The 22,950-nt window shown below is 37.5% G+C and overlaps 1 protein-coding gene across 1 annotated transcript in view; it reads left to right on the forward strand.

Annotated features, from left to right (window-relative positions):
• The first annotated feature begins 1,058 nt into the window (after positions 1-1,058).
• The window catches only part of ZFAND6 (zinc finger AN1-type containing 6), an 83,996-nt gene continuing 62,104 nt past the window's right edge, over positions 1,059-22,950 (forward strand). The window contains exon 1 of the mRNA XM_023510090.1: positions 1,059-1,301. The gene's annotated coding sequence lies outside the window, so the exon portion shown is untranslated. The remainder of the gene's footprint in view (positions 1,302-22,950) is intronic.

Here is a 22,950-nt window from a genome sequence, read left to right on the forward strand (position 1 = left end):
CTCTAGCTCAGGCTGGTCTCAAACTTCTGTGCTCAGGCGATCCACCCACCTCGGCCTCTCAGAATGCCTGGATTACAGGTGTGAGCCTCGGAGCCAGGCCGCATACATTATCTTATTAAACCTCCACAAAATAAGTAGGTATTACCACTCCAATAAGGCTTTTGCCCGCTAGCTAAACTATACGCCCCCAGGTGAACTTCAAATGCAACAGGGCACTCAATGCAGTCATAAAATTTAAGCCGGCACAGAAAAAAACCTCAGTAATCAAGATGAATAACATTTTAGTACTTTATTTTTTAAAATCAAAATCAATGCAAAAAATTCCATAAATAATAAAACATCACAATTTAAAATAAAGGCAGGCTCCACCTCCTACTTCTGAGCCCCATCTAAACCCCTCACTTGGCAGTGGAATTGAGTGACTTCGAGAACTAAACGTCTTGTACTTCCTGTTCGTGCTACATGAGAGGGCGAGCGCAGGTTCAAAAACTGGAACCATTCTCCCCACTCCCCTTTATTCCAGAGCAGTAGCGGGCCCTGCACCAACAGCCGGCGCTTTTGGAAAAGTCTGTGAACCGGAGTGCTTGTGTCCGTGGGTATGTTGCACACGTGTTGCATGCGTGCTTCGAGTCTTGCTTCTGAGTACTGCCTTTGAGGACGCACACTGAGCTCGGACTTTGCGCTTGCAAAGACAAGAGCTTGGGCTGAGCGTGAAACAAGCTCAGAATTCCTTCTTGCCCAAGTGGTAGGTGGAGCGCAACTCTTTCTGCCGCCTCTAACCGAGAAAGGAACACATCACTCCCTGCGAGCTAGGAGGGTCATCAGAACCTACATCAGCAGTCTAGCACCCCTCGAACCACCTGTCCGCAGTGATGGGAAGGAGAGAGACCAGAGCCCAAGAGAAGGCTAACCAAAATACAGAGTAGGCGGAGAGGGCAGAGGAGCGTCTCCCTTCTCTCCGCCCCGCCTCTTTTCTAGGCTCTGGCCAACCGCCGCGCGCTCCGAGCCTTGGCCCCGCCCCTCCGTGCCTCCCGGCCTGCGGCTCCGCCCAGGCCGGTAATAATTAGCCTGCGGGCGGGGTATTCCGCGTCAGCGCGAGACTCCGGCCAATCCCTGCGCTCTCCCCCGCGGTCACGTCACAGGCCGAACAACCAAACAGAAAAGTTTAATAAACAGCGGACTGAGGGGCCGACGGCGGCGGGGCCGGAGCGAGCAGGGGTTCGGCGGCCTCACCTGTCCCCATTCACCGGCGGCGACCGGCGGCGGCGGGCAGCGCGTCAGGCGGACAGAGCCGCCGCCAGGTGAGAAGCTCGGCCCCAGGGGCCCGGCCGGCCGGGTGCTGCCCCTCCCCCGCCCGCACCCTTCCCCCACCGGCTGCGACCCGCGAGGCCCGCCCCCGGCCCCTCCTGGCGCAGGCGAGACGGAAGCCGAGGGCTGCTGGCCGGCGCAGCAGGTGGCGGGCCACTCGCTCGCTCTGGCCCTGGGCCGGTGTTTGGGAAAGGGCAAGGGCTGTTGGGCAAGGGACGCGGCGGGGCGCGCTGGGCTTCCTCAGACGCGTGCGGGGCGCCCGCGGTCCTGGGCCGGCTTCTCGTCTCCGGCGTCCGGACCCGCACTGCCTGGGGGCCGCGGAGGCCGCCGGGACCCCGTTCCGAGCAGTTGGCGGTGGGGTCAGCGGGGCTGAGGCACCCACGGGCGCCTCCCCGCCCCGCCTCCCCGAGGCTGAGGTCCTGTTTGGAATGTTTTTCCACTTTCTGTGTTTTCAGAAACTAGGTGCGGGGCGGGAGAGGGGGCCCAGCGGGACAGACTCCCTTTGGACAAGGGACACGAGACGAACTGTTTCCCCTGTTGGTGTTTGGTTTGCTCAGGATTCTGAATTTTCTTTCTGCTCTTTTGGAATAGTATTTTCAAGTTTTTGTCCATCGATACGTAAACAAACAGAAGAATATTGCGTTGGAAGTCTTTTAAAACATTTTTTAAAAATTATGTGCTGCCTACAGTTAACACGCTGTGACTTGCCTTCACAACTCGGAAGTTACTAATGTGAAGTTTGGGCCTTGAGGTTACGGGGCAAAATGAGTGATTTTGATGCTCCCAGGAGCAAGATTAAATTTCTTTTTCAAGCAAAATCTGGAATTTGATTCTTTAGTGTAAAATGCCATAAACTTTTCAGGTGAACTATGTAATAATTACGTCAGCAGTTTTGTGGCGCTTTCTGCATTACATATAGTCTTCCGGGTCTTCAAGGAAAATGTTCTGCAAAATGTGCACGTTTAAATTTCCAAAACAGGTTATGTTTAATTTCTTTTATGTCTTAAAATATTTTTAAGGGGAGCAGGGACCGCAGATGTACAAGGGAAAGTATAAGGGTTAATGGATTATGTTGATTGTAGTGATAATTTCCTGTGTGGAGACAGATGTCAGAACTTACACAGTTTACACTTTAAATATGTGCAATTTATTGTACGTCAACTATAGCTTAAAAAGTTTTTAAAAAGCAACCAAAACATTTAATGCCACAAAAGAATACAAAACACCATATAGGACAAAGAGAAAATATTAATTAAAAAAATCGGTGAACTCCTCCCTCCAAACCCAAAACTGGAATACTACCAAAACTCGCATCTGCTATGAATTTCTTACCTGTCCAGTGGATTTTGTGTCTTATCATTCCTTTGCCTTTTACAAAAATAGTTTTGTCACATGCATTTGTATGCTCACTGTGGTGTTTAGTTTTCTTTTGAGCATTATACAAGTAGTATATGACTAGTTTATTCATTTCATTGCTTTATAATGTGTTAAACTGCCATAAATTGCAGTCATTTAGATCATATTTTTTTTTCGATTTTGTTTTGCTTTTACCAGTGTGTGCTATATGAATATTTTTTGTTTCTGGCTGTTAGTGCACACGTGGTATGCAAGAATTTCTCTAGAGTAACTACTTAATATGAATTACATTAGAAAGTTTTAGGTAATTAGGAGGAAAATAGGTTGAAATACTTAGAAATAAAATGAATGAAAAACACTAGGATCTATTATGTTTAAATGAAGGATTCATAACCGTAGTGATTGGTCCTAGTTATTGAACATTTGCATAGGAAACCAAGATTCCTATTAATAACGCATGTAATTAGTCTTTGAAATCATGTGGTAAAATGTCTGGCACTATTTGGTCTCTCTCTTTTTTTTTTTTTTTGCAGTTTTTGGCCGGGGCCGGGTTTGAACCCACCACCTCCGGTATATGGTGTCAGCGCCCTACTCCTTTGAGCCACAGGTGCTGCCCTCGTCTCTGTTTTTGATGCAAAAGTAGTGTAATAGAAAAAACACTGGATTATATTTATAACAGGTCACTCCTCTGTTGTCCTCACTCCCCTCCCTTAACTTCTTCCAGCCTCAGGAGTAAATCCAGTTCCACATAAGTATACTCATGTGAAAAGAGTAAGTTATCTCCTAAGTTATCTATCCAGTTTGGCTGTGACTTTACTCAAGGGAAGCACCTGTCAAGTGGCAAACCCTTTTAGAGAAAGCACTAGGACTGAGGTGCATATTCTGTGGAATTATATATTATGTGTCCTTTGAAACATTTTTGGAGAATGATGTTTGGTGGGTAATTCAAGATTTTTAACCATACATTTAAGTAGTTTTTAGATTTGAGGTAGCTCAAAGGTGTGCTTTCAGAGCAAGCTGTTTTATCATATTAACAGCAGTGCAGTGACAAATTAGGGCACGGTATTTCCTTAATATCCTGAAGATGGTGTATGTGTACCAAATATGAGTTTGTGTATAGCTTTGAAAATCTGTTTTTGTTTGAAGGCAGTAGGGATTGTTTTCATTTTTTTATATGTGTAGTTTGCAAACAGATATCAGGATGCTTTATTTTGGTAAGATTATGTTCTACTTTTAAAAAATCATTTTTTGTAATCAAGTATAAGGATAATTGTGTAGTTTTTTCCTCCAGACTTTGAGGAGGAATAGAAAGTTATAGAGAAAAGCCATCTACACCACCACGATAGATAACCATTGTTAACATTTTTTTTTTTTTTTTTTTTGACAGAGTTTGGCTTTATACTCACAGCAACCTGCCTCAGCCTCCCAAGTAGCTGGGACTACAGGTGCCTGCCACAATGCCCAGCTATTTTTTAGAGATGAGGTTTCACTCTGGCTCAGGCTGGTCTTGAACTTGTGAGCTCAAGCAGTCTGCCTGCCTCGGCCTCCCAAGTGCTGGGATTACAGGTGTGGGCCACCTTGCCTGCTCCAGACATTTTCCTTTTTTAGACTGTCTTCATAATCTAGCATGTATTTTCCACTTACAGTGTATCTCAGGTCCAACTAGCTGCGTTTCAAGTGCTCAGGAGCGACATTTGCGTAGTGGTTGCTGAGTTGGACGGTGCTACTCTAGGTTTCCAGGCCCTACCTGCATTTACACAGCTCCTTTTCCTCCCCACTTTCCAACTCACACATCTGCCGCTATCCTGATCTTTTTGGATTTCTTGAGCACCTCAAGCTTATTCCCTTAAAATTGTTCCTTCTGCCTGGACTGCACAATCATTTTTTTTTTTTAAAGTAAAATCTATCCAAAATTATTTATTCAATTATTATCTGTTTCCCCTCTATATCCCTGCTTGAATGTGAACAGTTTGAGGTCAGGGGTTTCCTCATGTTTATTACTAGATCTTCCTGTAAAAATGTGATTTTTAAAGGGTATGTTCTCGTTTTATGAAAGTACTATACTTTAACTAGTCATCTATTAGGTATAACTTGTGTACTTTATCATTTTTTTCATGTTATTATAGTTGTGTGAAGGTCTTTTTAAGAGCTACTACTACTTTTTATGTGTTTCTCATTTCTTTAGGATTAAGTTTTAGTCTTAGAATCAAAGCATATGAACATTGCTTCAAGTCTCATTGCCAAATCTCATTCTTAAAAGTTTGACAGACATTATAGTATAAAGTTTGACAACAAATATGAGAAAATAGACATTTTTTAAATTATTTATTTATTTAGAGATAAGGTCTTCCTCTATTACCCAGGCTGGAACGGGGCTGGGGGCTTGCTGTAGCCTCAAACTCCTATTTCAAGCAATCTTCCTGCCTTAGCCTCTATAAAAGCTGGGACTATTAGCATTTGCAACTATATCCAGTTATGAATTTCTCTTTCCTGCTTTCCTTTACTTTCTTCTCTTTTCTCTCTTCTTTTTCTTTTCTTTCTTCTTATCTTTCTTTTTTTAGGAATAGGGTTCACTATATTACCCAGGCCGCTTTGGAACTCCAGGATTCAAGTAATCCTTTGGTCACTGCCTCCAAATTTGTTGGGGTTATAGGCACGAACCACTGCATCCAGCTCACATGTCCTGTATATTTTTACCAGCATTAATATCTTTTTTTTCTTTTAGGACAAAGTGAGACTTTGTAGACTTGGTAGAGTGCTTTGGCATCATAGCTCACAGCAACTTCAAACTCTTGTGCTCAAGTGATCCTCTTGCCTCAGCATCTGGAATAGCTGGGACTACAGGTGCCCTCCACAAGGCCCAGCTATTTTTAGAGATGAGGTCTTGCTCTTGCTAAGGCTGGTCTCTAACTATACCCACCTCTGCTTCCCAGAGTGCTAGGATTACAGGCGTGAGCCATTGCCCCAGACCACTAATGCTAATATCCACCCATCTGTCCATCCTTCTTTCCTTCCTTTTTATGGGATTTACTACATTTTTTTTTGATTAATTATGGTAAATAGAGATAAAGATATTGGCTATCTTCTAGTTTGCTTTTTGCCCATTTTGGCTGGTGTTTTATATTTTTGTGATACCCTTTTTAGCATTTGGATAGCAACTCTTTGACATATACTACAAATATTTTTCCTAGATCTTTATTTGCCTTTTATTTGACCACAGTGGTTTTTTCTTTACTCTTTCTCTCTCTCTTTTTTTTAAACATGCAGGATTTTTTACTTTTTAAGAAATGTAGGTTAATTCTATGGCATCTACTTTGCTTTTTACATTTAAAGCATTCTGCTAGCTGGAAAACTTTTTTTCTAGTTCTCTTACGGTTTCATTTTTCACATATATCTGTTTTTGCTTATCTGGGATTTATTTTGACATACTATGTGAAGTGAAATAACTTCACTTAATTTTCCTTAGTAACCAATTATTTCAGCCTCATTAAAAAAAAATTTTTTTTTGTTGCCTTGAAGTAAAGCCACATTTATTATATGCTAAATGTACATATACTTGGTTCCTTGTAGGTTTTATTGAAATACTGATGATTTGGTACCAGTGCACCCTTGTGTGCAACTAGGCTTCATGTTTTTATTTTGTCGGATATGTTTTCATTTTGCTATTGTATGCTTATCCCTCCTCTAAACCATTCCCAAATTCTTGGTGGTTGCTTTGGTGTCTTCAAGTGATTTGGATGATTCTTTTAGGACTGAAGTCCCCAACCCCTAAGCTGTTTACTGGTACCAGTCGTGCTGGCCTGTTAGGAGCCATGAAACCGGTCCCTGGCACCAGAAAGGTTGTGGACTGTTGCTTTGTGGCCTCAAATTGGTTTTGATTCTGAATTTTTTAACATTTTTAAAAAAATTTTGAATGTCTTATTTCTACACTTAATGTTTTATGTTATATAATTTTTTAAAATGCTGTTAAATTTTCCTCTGGGAGTAGCTTTAAGCTATATTCCTTAAATTTTGATTCATGTATATTTTTCAAGTCCTTGATTTTTAGTTTTCATTCATTCAGCAGGTATTTAATTACCTACTCCATGTTAGATATCATCCTAAGTGCTGAGGTTGCAACTCTGAACAAGATAAGGTCTTTGCTTTTATGGAACTTACAACCTGTTGGGAAAGGTGATTAACAAACCAATGAATAAAGAATTCTCAGATTTTGTCAGGTGCCTATAAAGTAAAGAAATGGAAAGTGCTAGTTGAGTGTTCTAAGAATGTCTGTCTTAGGATGTAACTTTGGAGCAGTAGTACCATGTTGTGTTTGAGAGATTCTTTAGCTCCTTCAGTCTGTCAAAACATTTCAAAGAATAATGACCAAGTTTTTTTGGTAAAAATTGTTTTGCAAACAGTTCCAAGTCCATCTTCCATCCAGATTGCTGCTCCATTGTCCGGTATAGAAAATGTGGAGCTATGATTCTGAGTTTAAGATCAAGAGGAAGGTGGAGATAGTTTCCCAAGTGAAGAGAAAAGTTAGCACAAAGGGTGTGCAAAGTGCTTGTCTTGATTTAGAATTTGACAGTAGATTGGAAGGACTGGAGTTTACTGAGTGAAGAGAGTGGGACAAACTTTGTTTCCAGACTTAACTTGGGAGATATTATTTCCAAGTGGGAGGCTTCTACCCGTTCACCTTCGATTTTGTGATCCAAGCAGGAGTGGAGAACCTGTGACCTTTAGGAAACTTGTAGTCTTCCCTGTCCTTAAGTATGGCCTTGTGACTGAATCCAAATTTTATGTAACAAATCCTGTCTTTAAAAGGGGTACAGCAGAGAAAGATGAAACTTTTCTTGCTTCCTTTGGTGCTTAAAAGGAACCATCAGAAGGCTTTTGAAATCAGAAGGCTGCCAGTTCCCCACTCCTGCCAAGGCCCTTGGTTCTTGTCTTGACTTGCCCTGTGTCACTCCTCTCCTCTCCCCTCAACAGAGTCTCACTTTGTTACCCTGGGTAGAGTGCTGTTGTCATAGCTCACAGCAACCTCCAACTCTTATGCTCAAGTGATCCTCTTGTCTCAGCCTCCTGAGTAGCTGAGACTGCAGGCTTTTTCTTCATTATTTGCATATGCTGCTCTTTTGCTTAATTGCGATTTTTTTGAGGAATCCTCAAAATTGGTTATCTCTTAACTATATACACATCAGTTTCATACTGGGCATTTCTTTTGTAAACATTAAATTCATTAAGTGTGAGTAATGATTTATTTTAATGTCTATTTTATCACCCAGAGCTGTGATTTATAGTCTGGTAGCTATCATTCTCTTGTGGCATTTAAATGAATTAAAATTAAATATTACAAGTTCAGTTTCTCAATTGTATTAGTCATATTTGAGGTGCTCAGTGGCCATACATATGTGGCTAGTGGCTGTTGTATTGGACAACAGAGATATAGAATCTTCTGCAAAAATAGAAGTTTATCTTAGTTTATGATCATGTGGCTAATGGCTGCTGTAATTTACAATATTTAAATAATCACATTCACTGTTGAAATGTGGCAAGTCTGAATTGATATGTGCTGTAAGTATGAATTATAAAATAGTCTAAATGAGAATGAAAATATTTCCATTTAAAAATACTGATTGCATATTGAAGTAATACTTTACATGTATTGTGTTAAATAAAATATACTATTGCTGTTAATTTTACCAGTTTTACTGTTTTAATGTATTAGTAGAAAATAAAAATTCACATGTGTCTCCCTTTATATTTTTATGAGACAGCACTGGTCTAACTCTGGACCTTAAGTTTCTACAGTGGTAGGGACTGTGTCCATTTTGTTTACTATGCTCTCTGTAGCCACTAGTGATGCCAAGCACATACTGGATGTTCAAAAGATCTGATGAATGGAAGTTATTTTATGATCAACAGGCAATATTGCCTATTCAACTTTAGAATTGCTTTTCAGAATTGTTAGTTTTGATTTTGCTTTTCAGAATTGCTAGTTTTCTTTGTGACTGATTTTTAAAAAATCAAATGTCAAGAAAAGGTTTTCTTTTGATAGCAATATAAAAGTTTATCTTTTAATATTTTTTTTTTTCTGATTTAGGCTGCTAAGGAGAGAGAGGGAACTTAAAATATCTGTTATTTTCTGTTCATTTTTCTATGTCAAGCAATTTTAGCTCTTATGGTATGTTGTTTAGCACACAAGGATTTATGACTTAAATATTAATAGTTAAAGATTACGAATGTCTTTTCCTTATACTTTTGTCTCACTGTTATGATCCCTGTTTTTTTTTTTTTTTAGTTTTGCTTTTATTGGTTATTCCTTTTTATCACGTTGATCTAAAACAAAATGTTACTGTCTCTTATAGACGGACACCTCTTCCTATCAGCTTGGTTTTGCCTTCTTAGCTGTCTGTTTCCTTAATGTTTGTGTTCAGTGTTTTGCTGAATGGGCCATTACCACCCTCCCTAATTCCTTATACACACCTTGTTTTTTGTTTTTTTGTTTTGCCCTTAATAAGTTAAAAGAGATATGCTAGGAGGTGCAAACTCAAATACATTATCTCTCTTTCGTAGGTAGTGTGTATTTGCTAGGGAAATAGTTTTTAATTTTTTATTCTTTGGATGATAGTTTTCAAACTTTATCCTTAGTGATCCCAGTAATGTTTTGCTAATGTCAGGGAGGTCATTTCATCAAACTACTGTATAAACCACCAGTAGTAACCAGGGAGAGTGCTCAGGATTTATTTCTTTTAGGGATGGAGCATCTCGAGCTATTCTGAGGCCTTTTTACATTTTAAAAAAGTTTTCCAGGTGGGGCATGGTGTCTCAAAGCCTGTAATTAATTCTAGCCCTCTGTGAGGCCAAGGTGGGTGGATCTCTTGGGCTCACAAGTTTGAGACCAGCCTGAGCAAGAGCAAGATCTCATCTCTAAAAACTAGCCTGGCATTATCGCAGGCACCTGTAGTCCCAGCTACTCAGGAGGCTGAGACAAGAGGATTGCTTGAATCCAAGAGTTTGAGGTTGCTGTGAGCAGTGACACCACAGCGTTCTACCAGGGGTGACAGAGTGAGACTCTTGTCTCAAAAAAAAAAGTTTTTGCTTACTCTGTATATCCTCTGTACCAAAAATTGTTCTAGGGTCTTTTTAATCAAAAATGAAGTGGGGACCAAGTTCAGTGGCTTATTCTCTTCTAAACTGTTTTTAGTTGATAGGTTTGAGGAAAAACTCTAGACTCTTGGAATATGCAATACATCTTTTGACTACAAGACCCTTGAAAAATGGTATTGTTGCATGCAATAAGGGAATTTGAGAATTTTTTGAGACTCTTGTTCCAATGAATCAATATTGCTTTCATATAATCTCAGTTATAGATTTTATGGTTGTAAAAAAAGGCTTGGTATCTAGATTTTTTTTCATTTAATATTAAATCATGTGGAATAAATAAAAACTATGGATATGCAAAAAAATTTATGGTTGTGATACTGTTTTCCTTTTATTTTTACTGGTGTTTTCTTCTGATTTAGAAAGGAAATAAGATACTCTTAACTTTAACCTATATTATACCTAAAATTATATTGATATATATATATATTATATTACTCTTAACTTTAACCTATATTATACCTAAAATTATATTGATAATTATCATCTTGAAGTTCTTTCAAGTAGGTCTTGGAGATCTTAAAACAATCTAGAATCGCTGAGTCCGGGTCTCTGTTTTTTAGAGTGGTCTTGGTGTTATATTAGTGTATGTATGACTAGTGTCTGTTTCATACAAATAACCCTGAAGTGAAAAATAGATGTCAGAAAGAAGGTTTCTTTGGTTCTCATCACTGCCTGCTAATTTTATGCTTTCCAAACTTCAGGGTTAAAATGTTGACCATCTATTTTTCTCTGAAAATAGAAAAAGAAAAATATTCCTGTAAAAATTCTGGCTATCTACAGTGTGTTTTTCTTAAGTTTTATGCTTTGGTTCAAGTTATGTATTCTTTCTATTGATAGCTCCTGTACCTCTTCAGCTTCCAAGTTTCTTTTGCCAGAGTGTCTACACAGTGAGAAGAAAACCTGAACTTGACTCATGGTGTTTGCTGGGCCTTGGAAACAGTGAATCCTTGCAAAGGATCTTGGGACTATATCTCTGTGAATCAGCTCTTTCAATTTGTCCATTTAAAGGGCATAATAGATTGTGCAGCAGTTTGGGCTTCAGCCGGGTATTGCTCCATATTCATGTCCAGTTGCAATTATGTGTATTTTCAGTTTGTTATAAAGACTTTCCTTTGTTTTCAAATTTCGTTGGCTTTCTGTTCTAATATATGAGTTTTCTCTGAGGAAAAATGGTTGTAAGGGTTTGAACTTTGAAAACTGTGGATTTCAATTAAAAAAATTTAATATATAAACTTACTGAAAGCATATTTGAAGAAGCAGCCATTCTTAATTTGCCTTAATTTTGAATTTATTTTTATGAAGCACAATTTTTGGTAGAGGTAAAAATTTAGTAAACACTTTAAATGTCACTTAATCAGATGATTAATGTCAGAATGTTTAATGGGCTAAGCTTCTAAAACACAAGCAGTTCTAATTGAAACATATAAACTTATAGCAAACTTAGAAATATATGAAATGACAGGTTGTTTTTCTTAAATCACCATGCCTGTGTTTTATGTCTTTATAATCTCTGTAGTAAGAATATTTAATGTAGCTTTAGTGAATGTGCGGCATACGCACTTCAGCTGCACCTGAGGGTGTCCATGGCACCTTGAAGTAACTCAAGTAGGGTGCAGAGTAGTTTTCAGCCTTTTAAAAAAACAAAAATCTGAAACCTTCCTAACCTTTATATCTGAACGTGTCCGTAGAACAAATGCCTTTTCCTTTTTTATCTCGGTTTGCTAATAGATAAGATTAATACCTTGGAAAAGCACAAGTTTCAGACCTGTTAAATGTGATAATACAGCAGTAATATTTCTGCCCTGTTTTTTCTTCAGTTTTAAGTTGAAATATCCACCTTTGATGTCACTGAAATGGTTACTTTATTGTGATACTGGGACTGTATCAGTGGATTTGATAGGTGGCTTAGAAATGAATATTTGCAGTCAGTATTTTAGTGCTGTATATTTTCATTTAAGTTATTGTCTTTAAGTCTTAGAAAAGACACTGTTTTGCTCCTGTTAGTAAAATTTGTAGTGGCCTTTCTGTTGCTGTTTTAAAATTTTTAGATAAAATGTGAACTCTGTTAAAAAGAGGAATCTGTCTTTTAAAGCATAACTTCACCCCCTAGCTCCGTAAAAATAGTAAAATTATTTCAGTTAAAACATATTATTTTAAACAATTGTTCACTAAACTTCAAATTTAAGCTTCTTCTGTGAGATTTCATTGATATTGCTTGCTTTATTTATTTTTCCTGTGGACAAAAGAGTAAGCAAACAGTATATGATGGGAAAACGGAAACATTATATACTGTTTCTTTAAGAAACCAGCTTATCTTGGGGGGTGGGGAGGGTTTAGTGTGTCTAACCTAACCTGCTAGCAAGGAAAAGTTCTTTAAAATAATGGATATTAGCTGTATCCAATCACAATTATTAGCTTCAGTAACAGGGAGGAGATTTTACTCCTCAGCCACTAGTATTGGAGAAGGTGGAGCTTGGCATTCAGGTTTGGTTGCTGTGGAGCACAGCTTCAAGTGAAGTTAATCTGAGGTGAAGCAAACAGAAAATTGTGGAGGTTTTGTTGGTAGGATTTTTGTTCTAATCTCTTTATGATCCTTTATTTTATACTTTTGCTCCTTTATATTTCTGTGTGTGCTGGGTTTTGTCATTGTTTATATTTTCTGATGCAAACTGAACATTAAAATTACCAGGGAAGCAGAACAAAAGGGCTGTTTGGACAGGAAATAGGTGTTCAGAGAATCAAACTTGACTTTCTACTATCATTTTTAGTTCAGAATCTGAGTGTCATTAAAAAAATCTTTGAATCAGAATCATCGCCAATAACAGGCTTTTCTCTTAGATTGGATGCCCAAGAAGTCATTTGTCAGTTTTTACAAATGACATCTTCAGGAGGTCTTTTTGATATGTCATTTTTCTTAAACTTAAGATGTTAAGTTGCTAAAATACAGATAAATGTAGGTTTAAATTTTTTTTTAAAGAATTGAAATGCCAACTGTTTTTTTTTTTTACCCGTAGCACACTTCCCCTTTTAACTTCAACATATTTTAAATTTAGCAGTATATTTGATATTTGATGTTTTAGCTTTGTTTTTTTAAAGGTCATTGATTGATCTTATGAACAAGTAAAACTGCTTTCTACATTCCTTTCAAAAATGGAGATAAGTACTTCACACCCTTTTGAAACAGGAAATGAATGGATTTATATTTTTCAAAGATACTGGTAGGCTATGAAAACTTTTTAAGTATGTATGAATCTATTAACATTCTTACTTATGAAAAATTGTAGTGTGCTTCAGTCCTGGAATTATTTTTAGAGACTGTTTTCTTTGTATTGTTTTTCTTTCCTCTTACAGAAATTAAGGTATAAAAGTTCATTTATTAATCACACTAAATGCCAGCTAAGTATTTTAAGCTTTTGTACTTTTATTTGCTGTACTACCTGTTTTCATCATGCAAAAGTTTTTAAATGCTTTTCTGCCATATCTGTCGCTTAAATGATATTGTAATAGACCATGATACTGTAATAAACTAAGAAAAGTCACCCCCAAGATCATGATGCTCTGGGTTTTTTTCTTTTCCTTTCTTGCATTTATCAATAATTGTAAGTGCAGTTTTATATTTTTCCACCAAAAATCTGTTAAAATTGTTTTGATTGTGATAGCTGTATTACCTCTCTCAATTTGATGCAGCCTTAATTAATGTAGTCACCTGTTCAGGCTATCCCTAATTTTTCACCATTTTAAATGACATGGCATTGAACACTTTTATGTATAGCTTTAGAATATTTTATTTTTTAAAAAAAGATTTCTTTTGAGAAAATCATCTGGAGTGGTCTTACCTAGATCAAAGGATAGGAATACTTCACGGGGCAATTTATTTTTCACAAAGGTTATACCAAATCTATGTTACCACCAGCAAGACATGCTTCAAAATTTTTCTAATGGGTAGCCCCTGAAATGGTTCTGTCAAAGAGTGCCTGTGGGGCACTCTGACTTGTTGATTTGTTTTGTCTAAACTAATAGCCTATTTTTAACTCCATTTTCCAATATGTAGATTGGATCTAACTCTCTTTTCTGGACACTAAAATCAGCTGAAAGAAATTGGAAAGGTTTTTTCACTCAAGCGAGCAATTACATCGTTTTTAAGCGTTTTATTTATTGTGAATTCCTATCCAAAAATAGTGCTCAATGTTTTACACTGGCTTTGTTGTTCAGGCTGGCTTTCCTTAATATGTGCTGGGTAGATATAGACCAGAAGACATTTTCTTCTGAGGAAACATAACAGAAATGTTGAGAGAGGGTACTGGAGTAGCACCACTTAACATTCAGAATTGAACTAGTTCTAGTTTTATTACTCTACCTGTCTCTAAACTTTGTATGGATGGCCTTTGTCACTATCTGTATTTCTGAATTTTGAGTTTTTAAAAATATACTTTCAGAATGGAGAATTTATATGTAGAGTTCCAGGTTTTAAAATGGTACATCAGCATTTTTTCAGTATTTAGCAGGCTTTTCAGTTAAAGGTAAGAAGATTCAATGTGCACAGATTCAATGTAGAATCTTCAAGAAGATTCAATAACAGTGTTGGTAAACATATGTTATTGTTAATCTTTAAATTCATGCTTTGTTTGGGAAATAAACTGCTGACTTAATGTTTGCTCTTACTAGCTAGTCTGTTAAATGGCATAGGCTATAATTGTTTGAGTTATGAACTAGTTGACTAGTCAACGTAAGAACGTTGTGTTAATGCAAAATTCAAGACAGTTCTAAATACTAATTTAATTGGTAAATGGAAGTCAAATGATAAGCCATAGGTTGAGCTATAACTCTTTGAGGAACCAGTGTAGTTGAACATGTATGGTCTTGAATTAAATAGTCTAGCTCATTTTGCAATTTAAATAATTATTTTCAGTAAACATTTACTTCAGTTTACTCATAAATTATCTCTTTCAGAGTTAATGTTGATATGTTTTTGTTTCAGGAGGAAGTTTTTTTGTTTTTAGTATTTTGTTATGGTTGGAAAGGTTGAAATTTTTAGATAATTTAGTGTCTGAAAAGAGAAACTTAAAATTTTTCATATTATATCACCTGCATTTCCTTTATTATGAATTTGAAAGCATGTATTTGATTGTCTTAATAAAATTTAATTGCTACCAGGAGAGACGAAGATGATTTAGTGAAAATAATTTCAAGTTTGGTTGTTGATTACATTTTAGTGGGTACCCCAGTGTAAAGATTTGCTTACACTCTGGGAAATACTACATCTTTGAGAAATTATGTTCTTTAATGGTTTCTACTGTATCTCTTCTATTCTAGTCTCTGGTTGATGGAACTAGGGAGTGACTTAGTGCATTGTTTTCATGGGGAGAATAGAAACCAGTTTTCTGCAGGGAGAAGAAAACTCCCAAATTAACCTAGATATTGGGGCACAACATGAATAGTGGTAACAGTTGTATCCTTTTAGAATGGAGATAAAAATGATACAGAGGGCATATTAAATGCTGTCAAAATCTCTATTGTTAGTCATTCAAGGGGAATGTAGTGATTTTTTTTTCTTCCTAATAATATAAAGAAAAAATTTATAAAGGGCAAGAAAGAACATAGAACCAGTGGCTTAATATTTGTAAGATTTCTTTCGTCTGTATAATAGGAGAACTTAACAGTTGTACAGTGTTTTTCTTACAGCTTCTTTATGAAAGTAGGTAAATGTTTTAGGAGTTATCTTTTTATTGATAACTTAGGAAGTATTTATGATTTGAGTGTCTGTGCACATATGTGAATTTGGTTTTCTGTTTGCATATCATTAGAAAAGGTGAACTCCAGTTTTGTGGTTAGTACTGTTTTGGTAGAAGACAACAGATCCATCTGTCCCTCTTAAAGCTTTTTTTCCTTACTCTGTATAAGCACCTTGAGTTACCCAGCCCCCTTATCCCCTTATGGATTTTTGTGAGTACTCAGTTTCTCAGCAACTTTGGCACTACTAATGAGTTTTGCTTCATGAGTTTCATGATACTGCCTGCACTTCCTCTTATTTGTCATTTCTGTGTTCTTTGTAGCTTTTTCCTCTTTACAGCCATTAAGTAATGCAGTCTCAGAGGACTTTTTTTTTTTTAAGACAAGCCTCAATCTGTCCGCCTGGGTAGAGTGCTGTCTGTAGCATCACAGCTCATAGCAACCTCCAACTCCTGGGCCCAAGCGAGTCTCCTGCCTCAGCCTCCCAAGTTGCTGGGACCACAGGTGCCTGCCACAACGCCCATCTGTTTTTTGGTTGCAGCCGTCATTGTTGTTTGGCAGGCCCAGGCTGGCTTCGAACCCGCCACCTTAGGTGTATGTGGCTGGCACCTTAGCCACTTGAGCCACAGGCGCCGAAGCAGTTTCAGAGGACTTTGCTCTTAACAGTTTTCTCACTCTTACTCCTCTTGGGTAGTCTCCAGTGTATATCTTTAATTAACATCTGTATCTAAAATCCAGCCCTCCCCTAAACCCATATTTATGCACCTACCATATGTCTCAGTTAAGGCATGATGTTTTAGCATCCAAGCCAGAACCTGGGTGTTATTCTGATTTCTGATTCTTTATTCTCCTTTGCTCCCAATTAACCACAAAGTTTAAATCCATAGTATTTCTTAAAATCCATCTACTTTTTTTTTGTGTGTTCAAACTGTGGTTTCTTACTTAGATTGCTAAACAGCGCCCTGACTGATCTTCACTAATAGTTTCGTTTCCATGTGTCTGTTTCACAATAGTGATTCCTTATTAGCCTTTGAACTTTAACAATCTGGGATGAATAATACCAGTAATTCTGTGCTATGCATTCTCACAGTAGTCCCCAAACAACCTTAAGAGCTAAGTTTGTTGCTGTCATTAAACAAGTGAGACTCTAGCTTTCTAACTAATTTATCTAAGGTTGCCTAAGCAAGTGACTAGCAGACTTAGAACTGAGGTTTACCAGACCAAGGTCCTTTTCTTAAGCACTGAGTTATGATGTGCCTTCCTAAGCTTCCTACCCTTTTTTTCTATACCATTTCTCTTCACCCTTTAATCAGCTGTTTGCAGTTTTTGCTTCTAGTGTACACTCAAAACTTGCTGCCTAAGTCTAAGAATATTTTAAGGAAAGCAAACATTTTCAAAAAAAGCATTTCTGACAGTTTTTTGGATCACTTTGAAAAAGGAAATGCTTTAGTATCCCCAGAATATAGAAAGATAAAAGAGTGAAACACAGGAAAAGTAAGAGTAGTTTTCTTTCTCTAATTAGTTTTGAATTTCAAAGCCATTGAATTCCTATTATTTATTTTAATTCCTTATATTTAATAAAAGCTTGAGACCAAGCTGTGTAACAGGAAGATTAGGCAAAAGTGGGAAAGCACTTCATCTGAGCAATTTGAAATGCTGATGACTCATTGAATAGCTATTAGTCTGGACTTTGTACTCTTTTTGCATCCAGGTATATAAAGCTTATACTGTGAGCACAAGTCAGGTAACCTGCTGAGTAACTTAGGGTAGAGAGGATGTGTACATTTTGTGTTGAATCTTGTCTCATCACATAAGTTAAATACTGCACCAACATCATAGTAAACTTGAAGTAAACCAAGATAGGTTGATTTGGAATAATTTTCATTTCAAATATTTCTCTTCTCTTTATCTCCCTTTGCCATATATTGCCTGTCCAGTGTTTCTTAAAGCAAAAGGAGGCCTCTATTGGATGGGGGAAAAAAGCTTTTTCATTGATAATTTTGAAAACAATTTAGTGGTAAAGGAAAAAGATCAAATTTTGAAATGTAAGTAAATATTACCAGTATTTGTTTCTCTGAAAGGAATTCTTTTTTTTTTTTTTTTTTTGAGACAGAGCCTCAAGCTGTCCCCCTGGGTAGAGTGCCATGGCTTCACTGCTCACAGCAACCTCCAACTCCTGGGCTCAAGCGAGTCTCCTGCCTCAGCCTCCCAAGTAGCTGGGACCACAGGCGCCCGCCACAATGCCCGGCTATTTTTTGGTTGCAGCCATTATTGTTGTTTGGTGGGCCTGGGCCGGATTCGAACCCGCCACCTTAAGTGTATGTGGCTGGCGCCTTAGCCGCTTGAGCCACAGGCGCCGAGCCAAGAAATTAATTCTTAACTATAGTTGAGAGTTAATTTTTTTTTTGACATTTAAAGTTTTTTAGAAGCAGTAAATAAGGTACCACTCTCAAAAGTGTTAATGTGGCATATTTCACTATCCCAAATCATCTTTTGTTAATCTTTAAAATAATAAAAATATAAAAAGTTCATTTAATAGATTTTGAAATGTTATAATAGATTTTATATAATATGTAATTTGAGAAGTGTTTTACTTTGATAAATAGAATATATAACCATTTTTCTTAAGTTTTTGAGATAATTGTATAAGATAGATACAACAGTGCCCCCTCATTTGTGGGGGATACATTTCAAAACTCCCAGTGGATTCCTGAAACCATGAATAATATTGATCTGTATACATGTTATGTTTTCTCCTATACATACTATGGTAAAGTTTAACTTATAAATTAGGTGCAGTTAAGAGATTAACAGCAATATAATAAAACCGAATAATTGTAACAGTATACTATAATACAAATTATGTGAAAGTAGTCTCTTTCTCTCAAAATACACTATTTTTGGACTGCAGTTGACCTTGGATAACTGAAACCACTGATCATGAAACCATGGATAAGGGGGGAATGATGGTAGGGTGTTTTTTCTCTCAATGAATGCTAAATCTCAGTAGCTTTAGAATTTTATAAACTATGTTTACCTTTAGTAGGAAAAATCTATTCTCGGTAGACTAAAAAAATGAAAACCTACACTATAAAGTTCCCATTAATTGCCTAAAATAATTGTTTTAATAGCAAATTCTTGCTGACTTGTGTGCACAGAACCTAACCAGGTAATCAGACCAGTTACCTAGTCCAGTGAGTTTGCTAAGTACTGTAAGATGGTCCTTTTCTGAAGGAAGCTCACACACTGTTTGGTTAAAATTGGGAGATGTGAATATTTCCTATCTGATAAGTCAGTTAAAAATTTTTTTCGATGAATTAAATGTAATGGAATTTAATTTAACAAAGAACAAAAATCAGGGAGTCTCCAGAACCAGAATAGTTCAGATCAACCACTAAGGCTGCTGAATGGTCAGATAACATTTATGGACAGAAAAAGGGAAATGAAGTACAGAGATAGCTAGATTGGTTACAGGTCAGACTTTGCTTTATTTGAACAAGGTGTGAACAGTTGGCCACCTGTGATTGGCTGAAACTTGTCTGCTGTGATTGGCTGAGACTCCACTACTTGTTTTAAGAGTAGGTTTTACAATCTGTTTAGATATCAAGTTAGCTGTAGTTCACTATGTACAGAAAAAAACCTTGAGGTAAACTGAAAATGTATATGGAGGCAGCCGTAAGCCAAACTTAATTCAGTTTAACAGCAGTATTATATGTTACTAATTGCCAAATTCTGGTTTTATTATAAGTGATTGCTGTAGAGGTTCCATGGGGAGAAAGATCATTATAAGCCAAGATAATCAGGAAATTAGAAAAACTGAGATGCCTTGAAGATTTGTTAGATAGATTTGAGACTGCCTTGGTGAAGTGAGTGGCTGCTGAGGCCCGCCCCATACGTTTTTAAAAAAATTTGAGTGTAGAGCAAAAGCTTTATTTTGTTTACCTGAAAAGGGATAACCCTGAAATGGTAAAGTGGGGGGAGAGAGAGAGATCCTGGACATCTAACAAAGTTTTACTAGTTTAGCAGGTATCATATAATTGTCCCCTTGTCCAATAAGCCCTGATTTCCTGGGATTTTTGAGGTGGGAGAGAAGCGTGGAAGATATTCAGGATATGGAATGGTGCGACTGAGAAGTGGTGAAAACAGTGTCAGTATTAATTTAATAATTGGGACTCATTTATTGACCACTGTGTTAGACACATAAATTTTTTAGATTATGAGAACAATGTAAGAGAGTTATTATTTCTGTTTCACAGGTGACAATACTAAATTATAAAGAGATTAGAGAGCTTGACAGAGATTAAATAGCTGGTTAAGTGGTAGAGCCTATATTCATAGCAGAGTATGATCTTGCCATTCAGGTTTGCTTGGACAGGGAGAGAAGTTCAAGATAGGATGACTACCAGTTGCTGTTTTTGAAGCTCCAAGGTAATCTGAGTAATTTTACTAATGTTTCTGAACCTTGAGTTTGTGATCTCTAGATTCCTATCAAGTAACTTCTTGGGAAAAGTGGAAAAGATTGACATAGGCACATAAGAAGGATTATTTATTATTTCAGTGAACATCAACTGATAGAAGTTCTTCTCTACCAGAAGAACTGGTAGAGTTCCACATTATTAAGGATTTTGTTGCTTTCATTGAGTTTACATTTTCTTGTACAGAGACACCTTAGGGCAAACTGAAAGAGAGAGAGAGAGAATTAATTGCATTGAGTTTACATTTTCTTTGATTTCCTATAAGCTCAAAATCAGAATTTATTTTTAGAAATTTATTAATCAATTAAACTATCTTCATCTCCTTTTTCTTTTATAAAGACTCCTTTGAGGTGGATATGTTATGGATATGTTGTGGTTATGTAAAATAACCATATGTTATTTTAAACCTCCGAGTCCTGTGAGTCGGTGATGGTGTTATCCATAACAACAAATATTTCACAGATTTCTTAAGCGTGTACTAGGTGCTATGCTAAGTACTTATTATACCTTGGGGAAACATGCAGAATTAAAATGTTAAATGACAGAAGGTAAAAAAGAGACCAGGCTATAGTATTAGCACAGAGAATCAGAAAAAGTGTTGGTGCTAAGACTTAGAAGGTAAAGAAAAAAGTTGATCTGAGTGAATAAAAGGGATGAAATAGGTAGACCTTATAGCTTAAGAGAAAATCATGTGCCTGGAGATGATTAAGAGAATGGAAACGCAGAGCTTTAAAACTTGAGAGGGAGGAATGGCAGGAGTATGAGCCTGTAGGCTGGCAGGGCCAAGCCTGTTTTCTTAGTGGTGGAGAACCTTTGGATTGTTGATCTTGGGAGTAATCTGATCCTGTATTTATTTACTTTGAGTATTTTCTTTGGCAGTAAAGTGGTATGGGCTGGGGTTCAAGGTTGCGCAGCTGGTAAGAAACAAGAGCTCAAATTTCAATCCAGGCCTTGATTCTGCTGCTTCTCTTTAAGTTAGTTTGAGCTTAGACAATTTTAAGATACCTACAGTGTTCAGGCCCGTTGATCAGGAACAAGATGGGGTGGGGCTTTCAGCACATGCAGAGTTTCTGGGAATCAGTGCAGAAAGGCAAGAGATAAATGAGGTACCATGAGATACAGTTTGAACATCCCAAATAAGAAATTCAGAATGCCCCCAAATCGGATGTTTTTTTGAGTGCCAACATTATACTCAAAAGAAAATGCTCATTGGAACAGACTAGTCTGCAGATCTGGCTCTGTTGGACACTGGGGATACTGGGATAACAAGGCCCGCCATTTCAGCCTCTGAAGACTAGGGCACTGTCTTGCATCATCAAGCCTCAGAATACCTCCTAAGCTGAAGACTGAATGGAGCTAGTTAGGAATTTTGAAGTCAGTTAATTCCCATGTGCACCTATGGTTCCTACATCATGTGCAGTTTATTCTTCCTCCGCTTTTGGTTCTAGAGCTCTTCTGTACTGAATGAGATACTTATCTCTTCACATAATACTCATATTCTGCCCTAACTGAAGTTTTCCTCCAAAGGATACCACTTTCCTTGTGGTCCTCTGCTGATGGTGGTGACTGCTGATTTTTTCCATATTCTACACCAGGGGTCCTCAAACTTTTTAAACAGGGGGCCAGTTCACTGTCCCTCAGACCATTGGAGGGCTGGACTGTGGACCCTGGGACGAGTCAGCTGCTAAGCAGGACAGGCAGCAGCGGCAAAAACACCCAGCGGGCTGGATAAATGTCCTCAGCAGGCTGCATGTGGCCTGCGGGCTGTAGTTTGAGGATGCCTGTTCTACACTAAAAGGTTAAAAGGGGAGTAAATCCTGCATTTTCTAGCTCCTTTTGTTACTTTCAGGCCATCATTCTTCCAGGAAAAGACCCTGTGATGCTCTGTCAAGGTTACTTCTCCTATCTGTTATCTCTTTCCTCCCTGCCTCACTCTTTCACATTCATTGAGGATTTGCACACCTGGCTTAAGTTTTTCATCTCATTCAAGTCATTCAAGTGATTTTCCACTTCTGTGAGTATTGGGATTTTGGTCCGTTTTATTTGTTGGTATATTCTTAGATCCTAGCGCAGTAGCTGGTACATAGGAAGTGCCTAATTAATGTTTATTAAATACATGAATGCTTTTAAGCTTCAAAATAAATTAATTTTTAAAACTTATGAGTGACCTCTGTCATGAGCTTTCATAATCTACTTCTAAGATCAAGCCTTGGACCTTATTGTTGCTTTAAAGAAGGCCACCTCTGAACTTTTTCCCTGTAATACATAATTATTGAAAATTTAGAGAATAGGTGGGCAAAAACAAAAAAAACACCAGTCATTTAGCTACCTGGAGAGAAAGTAGATAAACATGCCTTATATATATCTTTTTTTAGCCCTTTTGCTATACCCATGCATAAATATTTTTACTTTTAATGGGGAATCATATTACACATATTTTTAAAATCCAAGTATGGTGTGTGTGTGTGTTTAACTTTAGGATTTTTTGTGAAATCTTTACATGTATAATCATGTGCATGATAACTTTTTGGTCAGTGACAGATGGTGGTCACGTAAGATTATAATACTATATTTTCACTGTGTCTTTTCAGTATTCAGATATGTTTACATACACAAATACTGAACAGTGTATTACAGTTGCCCACAGCATTCAGTAGGTATGTAGCGTAGAAGCAGTAGTCTGTATTATGTATAGCACGGATGCACAGTAGGCTGTCCCATTTAGTTTGTGTCATGTAGGAGCAGTAGGCTGTATTGTGTATAACACGAATACACAGTAGGCCGTCCCGTACTAGTTTGTATGATATAGAAACAGTAGGGTGTATTGTGTATAACATGGATACACAGTAGGCCGTCCCGTCCTAGTTTGTGTGATGTAGGAGCAGTAGGCTGTATTGTGTATAGCACGGATACACAGTAGGCCGTCCCGTCC

This window comes from Otolemur garnettii, unplaced genomic scaffold, assembly GCF_000181295.1.
Source record: "Otolemur garnettii isolate 467f Iridium unplaced genomic scaffold, OtoGar3 scaffold00011, whole genome shotgun sequence".
NCBI classification, from domain to species: Eukaryota; Metazoa; Chordata; class Mammalia; order Primates; family Galagidae; genus Otolemur; species Otolemur garnettii.